The sequence below is a fragment of the Vulpes vulpes genome, chromosome 16 (genome assembly GCF_048418805.1).
Source record: "Vulpes vulpes isolate BD-2025 chromosome 16, VulVul3, whole genome shotgun sequence".
Lineage (NCBI taxonomy): Eukaryota > Metazoa > Chordata > Mammalia > Carnivora > Canidae > Vulpes > Vulpes vulpes.
The window spans coordinates 78,601,738-78,609,234 of record NC_132795.1 but is presented as its reverse complement, the minus strand read 5'-3'; the positions used below and the strand labels follow the sequence as shown (position 1 = coordinate 78,609,234).

The window sequence follows — 7,497 nt, the reverse complement described above, 5'->3', positions numbered from 1 at the left end:
TGTACAAAATAGAATTCATTATGTTACCCTATAAAGCAGCCTCCTCTCTACCTCCCTATTTCTGTTTAGTAACATCCCAATCACCAGCAATTTTGACTCCCTGGGCCTCCTTTGTTCTCTGTATCTAGTTAGTTGCCACGCCTAGAAAACTCTTGTCTGCTCATGATATTTCCCATCTCTCCTATTCAGATCTCTTTAATTCTCCCCTTTACTCCCTATTCCTAAACGTCATGGTCAGTCAATTCCAATCATATCACTTCCCTATTCGCCATCCTTCAGTGGGTCCCTATTGTCTATATAATTAAGTGGACCCATAATACAGCAAAGTCCTCCACAATAAGACTCCAGTCTGCCTTTTCAGATTTAATGTTGCTCTCTTTTGGTAACAGAGAATGTTAGAGTTGCAAGGGACCTTAGAGATGATCTGGGCCAACCCACTTACCTATAGATGAGGAAACAGAGGCCCAGAGAGGAAAAAGGATTTTTATTAAGGTCACATACGTGCTCCATTTGAACAATCTTATGGGGGATCCCTGGGTGGCACAGCGGTTTGGCGCCTGCCTTTGGCCCAGGGCGCGATCCTGACCCTGGAGACCCGGGATCGAGTCCCACGTCGGGCTCCTGGTGCATGGAGCCTGCTTCTCCCTCTGCCTGTGTCTCTGCCTCCCTCTCTCTCTCTCTCTCTATCATAAATAAATAAAGAAAAAAAAATTAAAAAAAAAAAAAAGAACAATCTTATGGCTATTGTAGGCACTCCAGGAAGAAGACAAAGAGAGGCTTGTGATCTTCTATCTTGAGTTAAGAACAATGGAGTGGAATAGTTGTAGATAGGGAGAAAGCATGATTATACCATGTCAAGAAAAATATTGAGGCTCTTGGGCTGATAGAATAGAACCAGAAGGAATAGACCCTTGTGTTACTATGTTGACCACAACAATTGTCGCACTATGTTAAAATACAATGATTGTTTGAGACTGAAAAGGTGAAGCTGTGCTCTTGAAGGTAGTCCATCAATAGTGTCTCCACTCTATTCCCAAGTAAGGACAGCAAAAATTTTTAGGCATAAGTACTTGGGTTCTTGCTTCCTATTCCTCAAATGTCTAAAGCTGAAGAGTGACATTTTACAGCCCACTTACTCACTCATTGATTATATGTCCTATATCCTCTCTTTGCCGAGGGTAATAATAGTACCTACCTCATAAAGTTAATGTGAGGACTGAATGAGATAATCTAGGGAAAGCAGTTAGCAAATGGAAAGCACTCAGCAAATACGATTTATTATTTCACAAGCAAGACTGACAGATGTGGGTAGGAGGCCGTTGGCGAGAGAGAAAGAGAGAATGAGATTTCAAGTTCAATCCTACTACTCAAACCTCCTATCCAGGGTCCCTCCATCTCCTCTTTGTGATTTCCTTTCTGAAACATATGCTTGTCAGGCCCAATTCCTACTGATGCCTTGTGGAAAAAACAGGTCTTGAGCACTTTGGGATTGAGCTAATGTTAGAATGATTCAAAATTTAGAATGAATATAAATAAATATACATAAAATCTATGTCTTTTAAATAAATATCTATATGTATCTATGTCTTTTAATTTTTTGTTTTTGTTTTTGTTTTCCTTTTGGCCTCCCTTAGTAATTAATGAAGCCTGTGCATTTCATGCTAGGGTGACCCAAGAGAAGATCCTTTTTGTTTATTCACCTTGAGTCAGAGTGCTTAAAAGGCAGCAGCAGAGCATGCTAATGGAAGAGAACTCCCTTTACTTTGAAGATAAAGGTGAAAGTCATGGAGAGAGCCATCCTACTACTCCTTGGAGCTTTGCTGTCTCTCTTGGAGAGCATCCTTCCAGTGCAAAAACCTAGATAGAATTCCAGACACGTTCTAACCAGAAAGAAAAGGTTGGCCTTTGGAACTGGAATGATTCATGATAAAAAGCAAGTAGGGAAGGTTACAGAGAAAGATGAAAGCAAAGGTTGTCATCTTTTAACTGTCAATCAGTTAAAATTAGTAAATATTTATTGTGAGTCCACTGTGTGCTAATCTAATGGTAGATATGATCCTTGCCCTCAAAGTCAAACATCCAGTGTGAAAAGGTAAATATGTACATGAGTGGAATGGAAAAACAAGTTAAAAAAACAAGGCTTGTTGTAAAACAACATGCCAAATGAAGGGAACAGAGAGTGAATATAAGTATAACGAGAGAGCTCCCTGAGCTAAGGGCACTTCCATTATGAAGAAGGAAGGATTTTAGCTAGTTATTTTTTAAAAATGTAAACATTGGGTAGTAGAAAGGAAGAAGAAAGGGCCAGAGTGGACATGAGGTATCAGGAGTATGTAAGTTATTTAAAAGGGGTAGTGAGAAGATCTTTCTGACTTACATCATGACTTACATCATGAGTTCCTTTAGGTGACTTGCCTGGATGGAGGACTTTGCCAGGGTGAGGACCTTGACTTCATCCTGCACAACATGAGATACTCTTTAAAGTGTTTAAGATGGGGCGTCTGGGTGGCTTATTCAGTTAAGCATCTGCCTTTGGCTCAGGTCGTGATCCCAGGGTTCTGGGACCGATCTGAGACCCATGTCAGGCTCCCTGCTCAGTGGGGAGCCTGCTTCTCGCTCTCCTGCTGCTGCTCCCCCTGTTTGTACACACACTCTCTCTCTGCCAAATAAATTTTTAAAAATCTTAAAAAAAAAACAAATAATAAAATCTCTGAGGCAGGCAGTGAAATAATGAGTAACTTTTGAAAATCTTAAAAAAAATTACATATATAGAGAACTGGTTCCGTCTTTTTAGCTAGCAGTTTCTGTAGGCCAACTTGTGTCAGGATTTTTTTTTTTTTAATTAAGCACTTCATAGACCGTAGGCTCAGCTGATAGGGACACAGGCTGTTCACTCTCAGGGATCATAGTGTTTCCAAAATTGTTAACAGTGAGGGCGCATGCTAAGAATGCTGTTACACCAAACAGACCTAAAGGGCCAAGTATCTGCTCTTGGTCATGAGAGTCAGGTGACAGATGGATGTAGAACAAGTTCCTGGAAATAGGGGTGCTGAACTGAAAGCAAGATGGCTCCATTGAGCAAGATTTGGGATCGAAGTGGAGGTCACTGAAAAGAGAAGCACAGAGAGCAGTACTCAGGTCTATTGGGACCTTGGTCCAGTGGTCTTTCCACCATGCTTCATATACACCTATTATGATGTTTAGAGCCTTCTGTCACTCTTGCCCCCTCCATGGCCACCTGTGATTGCTTACCTGAGTAAGAAGCTTTGAGCTCACTCCCATACCAAACCTGCCTTGGCAAAGAGTGGTGTGGGGCAGATGTTGCTTCAGGAACAGACCTAAGTCACTGGACTCTGATTGTTTGATGTGGCATATCCTTGATTTGTTCTAACCCCTGCCAGCTGTTATCCATTAACCTACTTGTTCTCTTATTTTTCTGACATCTGATAGCTAAAGTCCTATTCTTATACCAGCTCAAGACTAGCCAAACCTTTGCTCCTTTGGTGTCCATCATCCTGAATTAACCTGCATTAATATGATTATTTACTTTTCATGTGGTTGAAGGTAGTTGTGTTAACAGACCAAGTACTTCCAGACGGAGCTCCCATCTAACTTGTTATATCAATTTCAGCCAGCAACCAAGTTATGAGGCCTCATGGGACTTGATTCCCTTTGGGATAATAGTGCAGGCCTGGAGAGTTGAGATGTGGGAATCAGATCAGACCAGCAGAGGGAAAGTGTCAGTGGAGAACAGATGCAGCTACAGATACTAGGAGCAAGTTCAGCCTAAAAAGTGTGTCCTGAGAGATGGGAGGTACTTCACGATTGGTGGGAACAGGAGGCATTCAGAAACTTAGATCGGTGGGCAGGCAGCTCAGGGAAGTCTGGAGCTGGTTAGCAGAGGCCCAGAGTTCAGGGGTGTGTGTTGGTGATGGCAGTCATTGCTTTGAAAGGGAAGGCAGAGCTTTGGTTCTGGAAGAACACGTGGTCTGAACTTGTTCTCTACTGTTTCCCAACCGGAGGATCAGTTATTGGCTCCTTTTCAGAAGCCTCAGTTCTGTCACTTTAGGGGACATCTTCCCTCTCTCAGCCTATTCATCTATCATCTCTGCCCTCTGCTACAACTTTTTTCCCTGTTTACTCCTTGAACTGACCATCGAATTTTTCTCTTGTCCCAGATGTCCAAATCAAGAGTAAGGAAGTGGGGGGGGGGGCACGAGGATAGCTCAGTTGGTTAAACATCTGCCTTGGGCTGAGGTCACAGTCTTAGGGTTCTAGGACAGAGCCCCATGTTGGGTTCTACTCAATGGGGAGCCTGCTTCTCCCTCTCCCTCTCCCCCTGTGCTCTCTCTCAAATAAATATATAAAATCTTAGGGGAAAAAAAGAGTAAGGAATGAATTGTTGCCAGAACTGTGCATGTTTAGATCATTCCTGGTTCCAGATACCCTGACCCAGTTCAGTAGTCCAGGCCCCTTACACACCAGGAGGAAGAGGTTGGACAGAATGGAACTAAGTAGTTTACTGAGACAGGGGTGAGGTAATAGGGGGTGGGGAAGCTAGTTATTAAAGCTGAGGTACTGGGTCAGCTAGATTTGAGAAACAGGGCAAAATTCTACCTGTTGGAACTGGGGGCCGCAAATCTCAAAGTACTTCTCAGATTTTTCCTCCATAAAATTAGTGCTTATCAAACTTTAGTAAACTTCAGAACCACTGCGTGCACAGATTCTGCCTTAGTAGATCTGGGGAAGAGATTACAGTCTAGGGATATGCAATTTTTCTTGTATATCTTTCAAAGAAATATCTGCTTTAATGCATATTAAGCAAAAACAACATACATATTTTCTTCCCCTTTTCATTCACATGATAGCATACCATGCACAGTGTTTTGAACCTTGGGGTTTTTTTGTGTGTGTGTTTGTGTGTGTGTGTTTTCTTTTTCACTTAACAATGTTTCTTTGAGAGTGTACCATACTAGTATATAAAGTTTTCTCATTCTTTTAATGACTACCTAGTTTCCCATAGTGGGAGCGTATCATAATTCATTTAACAATACTCTGCTAATGAACATGCAGGTTGTTTCTGATCCCTTTCAGCTGTAAACAGCATAGCAACAAGTACCATGTACACATGTCATTTCCCACATAAGTGATTATATCTGGATAAATTCTTAGAAGTGGAATTATTGGGCCAAATGGTAAGTGATTTTGTGATTTGGATAGATATTGCCAAATTACCCTTCACAGAAGTTCTATCAATTTATACTCCTACGAGCATGAATACCATTTGTTCATAAACTCTAGCCAACAAACTGTACTATCAAACTTTTTAACTTTGCCAATAGGATAGGTCAAAATAGTATCTCATTGCTGTTTAAATTTATAATTCTTTTACCATGAGAGGTAGATGAGCATATCTGAACATGTTTGAGAGTCATTTGTATTTGTGTGATTTGTGTGTGTGTGTATAAAGCCTGTTTGTTTCCTTTGACCATTTTTCTGCTGGATCTTTTGATCTTTATTTTACTGGTTTGTAGGGTCTCTTTATCTATAAGAGAAATTAAGCTTCTGGTTGGGATATGAATTGCAGATATTTTCCCCAGCTTGTGTTTTATCTTTTGGCTTCCCTTTTGGTGGCTTCTGCAGTATAGCTTTTAATAAAAATGTAACTGTTATTGAATTCATAAATATTTTATGTTGGGGGCCCATAGTGATTTCTGGGTTTTATGTTATACTTAGAAAGGCCTTCCGCATTCTGAGATTATAGAAATTATCCCATAGATTCTTATAGTATCTTTATGGATTTTAAAAAACATATTTAAATCTTTAATCCAGATAGAATTTATTCTAGAAATAAGATGTAGAATTTAGTTGCAAATTTTTTTCAGATGGCTATGCAATTTCCCCCAGTGCCCTTTATTGAATAATCTATTCCTTACTTTTATCATTGCCCAGATTTAAATTGCTCCTTTTATCCTATTCTAGATTCTGTATGGATTTGGGTTTAACTCCAAACTTTTTTTTTTTTCTGTGACATGACTATATCTGTCTCTTTGTGTACCAATACCACACTGTTTTAATTGTACTAGCTTTATAAGGTAATTCTAGTCTCTTCTCTAAAGAGACTATATCTGTCTCTTTGTGTACCAATACCACACTGTTTTAATTGTACTAGCTTTATAAGGTCCTTGGAGTACACTTTGAGAAACACTGTCCTAAGGGCTGGTACAGAGCTAGCTCTCTGTAGAATAGGATTATAAATTGACTTCAACAATGAAGAGAAGAAGGCTACTAAAGTGCATTTGGAAAAGGTGGAGACTTCATAATTCCACCTGTATCCATCTGTTTCACAAATTTGAGTGACTCCTACATATTGATAGCAGCAAGATATATATATTATATATATATTATATATACACATACTATATATATACACACATATTATATATATAATATATATATGTATATATACACATACATACAGATAATGGGTCATATCCTTCTTTGTCAATGATATTGACTCTTATACAGATCAGAATCTATAGTTGAGGATTTGACTGTGGCAGTGGCTATGATATGTTACTGGTATGCCTAACCAATTTTGACAATTTTAGAGAGAATGCAGAGGGGAGAAGACAGATTTATCCTTTTGAAAATTTTCCTATTATTAAAAATGTAATTTCATTTTGACTTTTTAATAGGAATTTTGTCAGTTGTTAGTTTTGTCTATTTGCATGGCTCTTGAATTAATATAGGAGTACCTTTATGTGATAAGTATTATTTATTCAGTCTACATGCATGGATTTATTTTTATAGACTATTGCAAGGGGCTCATAGATCAGAAAGTATACTTCTACATAAGGATTGTGCACATACATAATCAATTTTCTTTCATTCAACATGTGTGACTTGAGCTCCCATTATGTTGCCAAGAACTTTGATAAGTGCTGGGTATGCAATAAGTAGCCAAACCAGAAAAAAAAAAAGAGGAAAAAAAAAGATGACTGCATATGAAAGAACTTGTATTAGTTTCCTAAGACTGCTATAACAAAGTATCACAAACTGGGTGGCTTTCAAAAACCAAATTTATTCTCTCACAGTTCTGAAGGCCAGTAGTTCAAAACCAACCTGTCAGCAGAGACATGCTCCCTCAGAAGGCTCCAGGAAGATCCTCCCTTGCCTCTTTCTAGCTTCTAATGGTTGTCTGCAATCCTTGGCGCTCCTTGGTTTATAGTTGCATCACTCCAGTTTCTGCCTCCATCTCCACATGGCTGCCTTCTTTCTGAATGCGTCTGTGTCTGTTCACAGCCTTCCTTTAAGGACACCAGTGCCAAAAAAAAAAAAAAAAAAAAAAAAAAAAAGGACACCAGTGCCCACTCTAATCCAGTATGATCTCATCTTTACTTGGTTCTATCTGTAAAGACTCTATATCCAAATAAGGTCACATTCAGGTTTATCAAGAGTTAGGACTTCAACATATCTTTTTGAGGGACACAATAG

General features: G+C 39.3%; 1 long non-coding RNA gene across 1 annotated transcript; it reads right to left on the bottom strand.

Moving 5' to 3' along the window:
* Positions 1-522: 522 nt before the first annotated feature.
* LOC140595851 (uncharacterized) lies at positions 523-3,341 on the bottom strand. The gene is made up of 3 exons (XR_011997758.1): positions 3,253-3,341; positions 2,378-2,457; positions 523-683 (listed from the first exon to the last, which is right to left on the bottom strand). It is a non-coding gene; the product is annotated as an uncharacterized lncRNA (long non-coding RNA).
* Between the last annotated feature and the right edge of the window lie 4,156 nt (positions 3,342-7,497).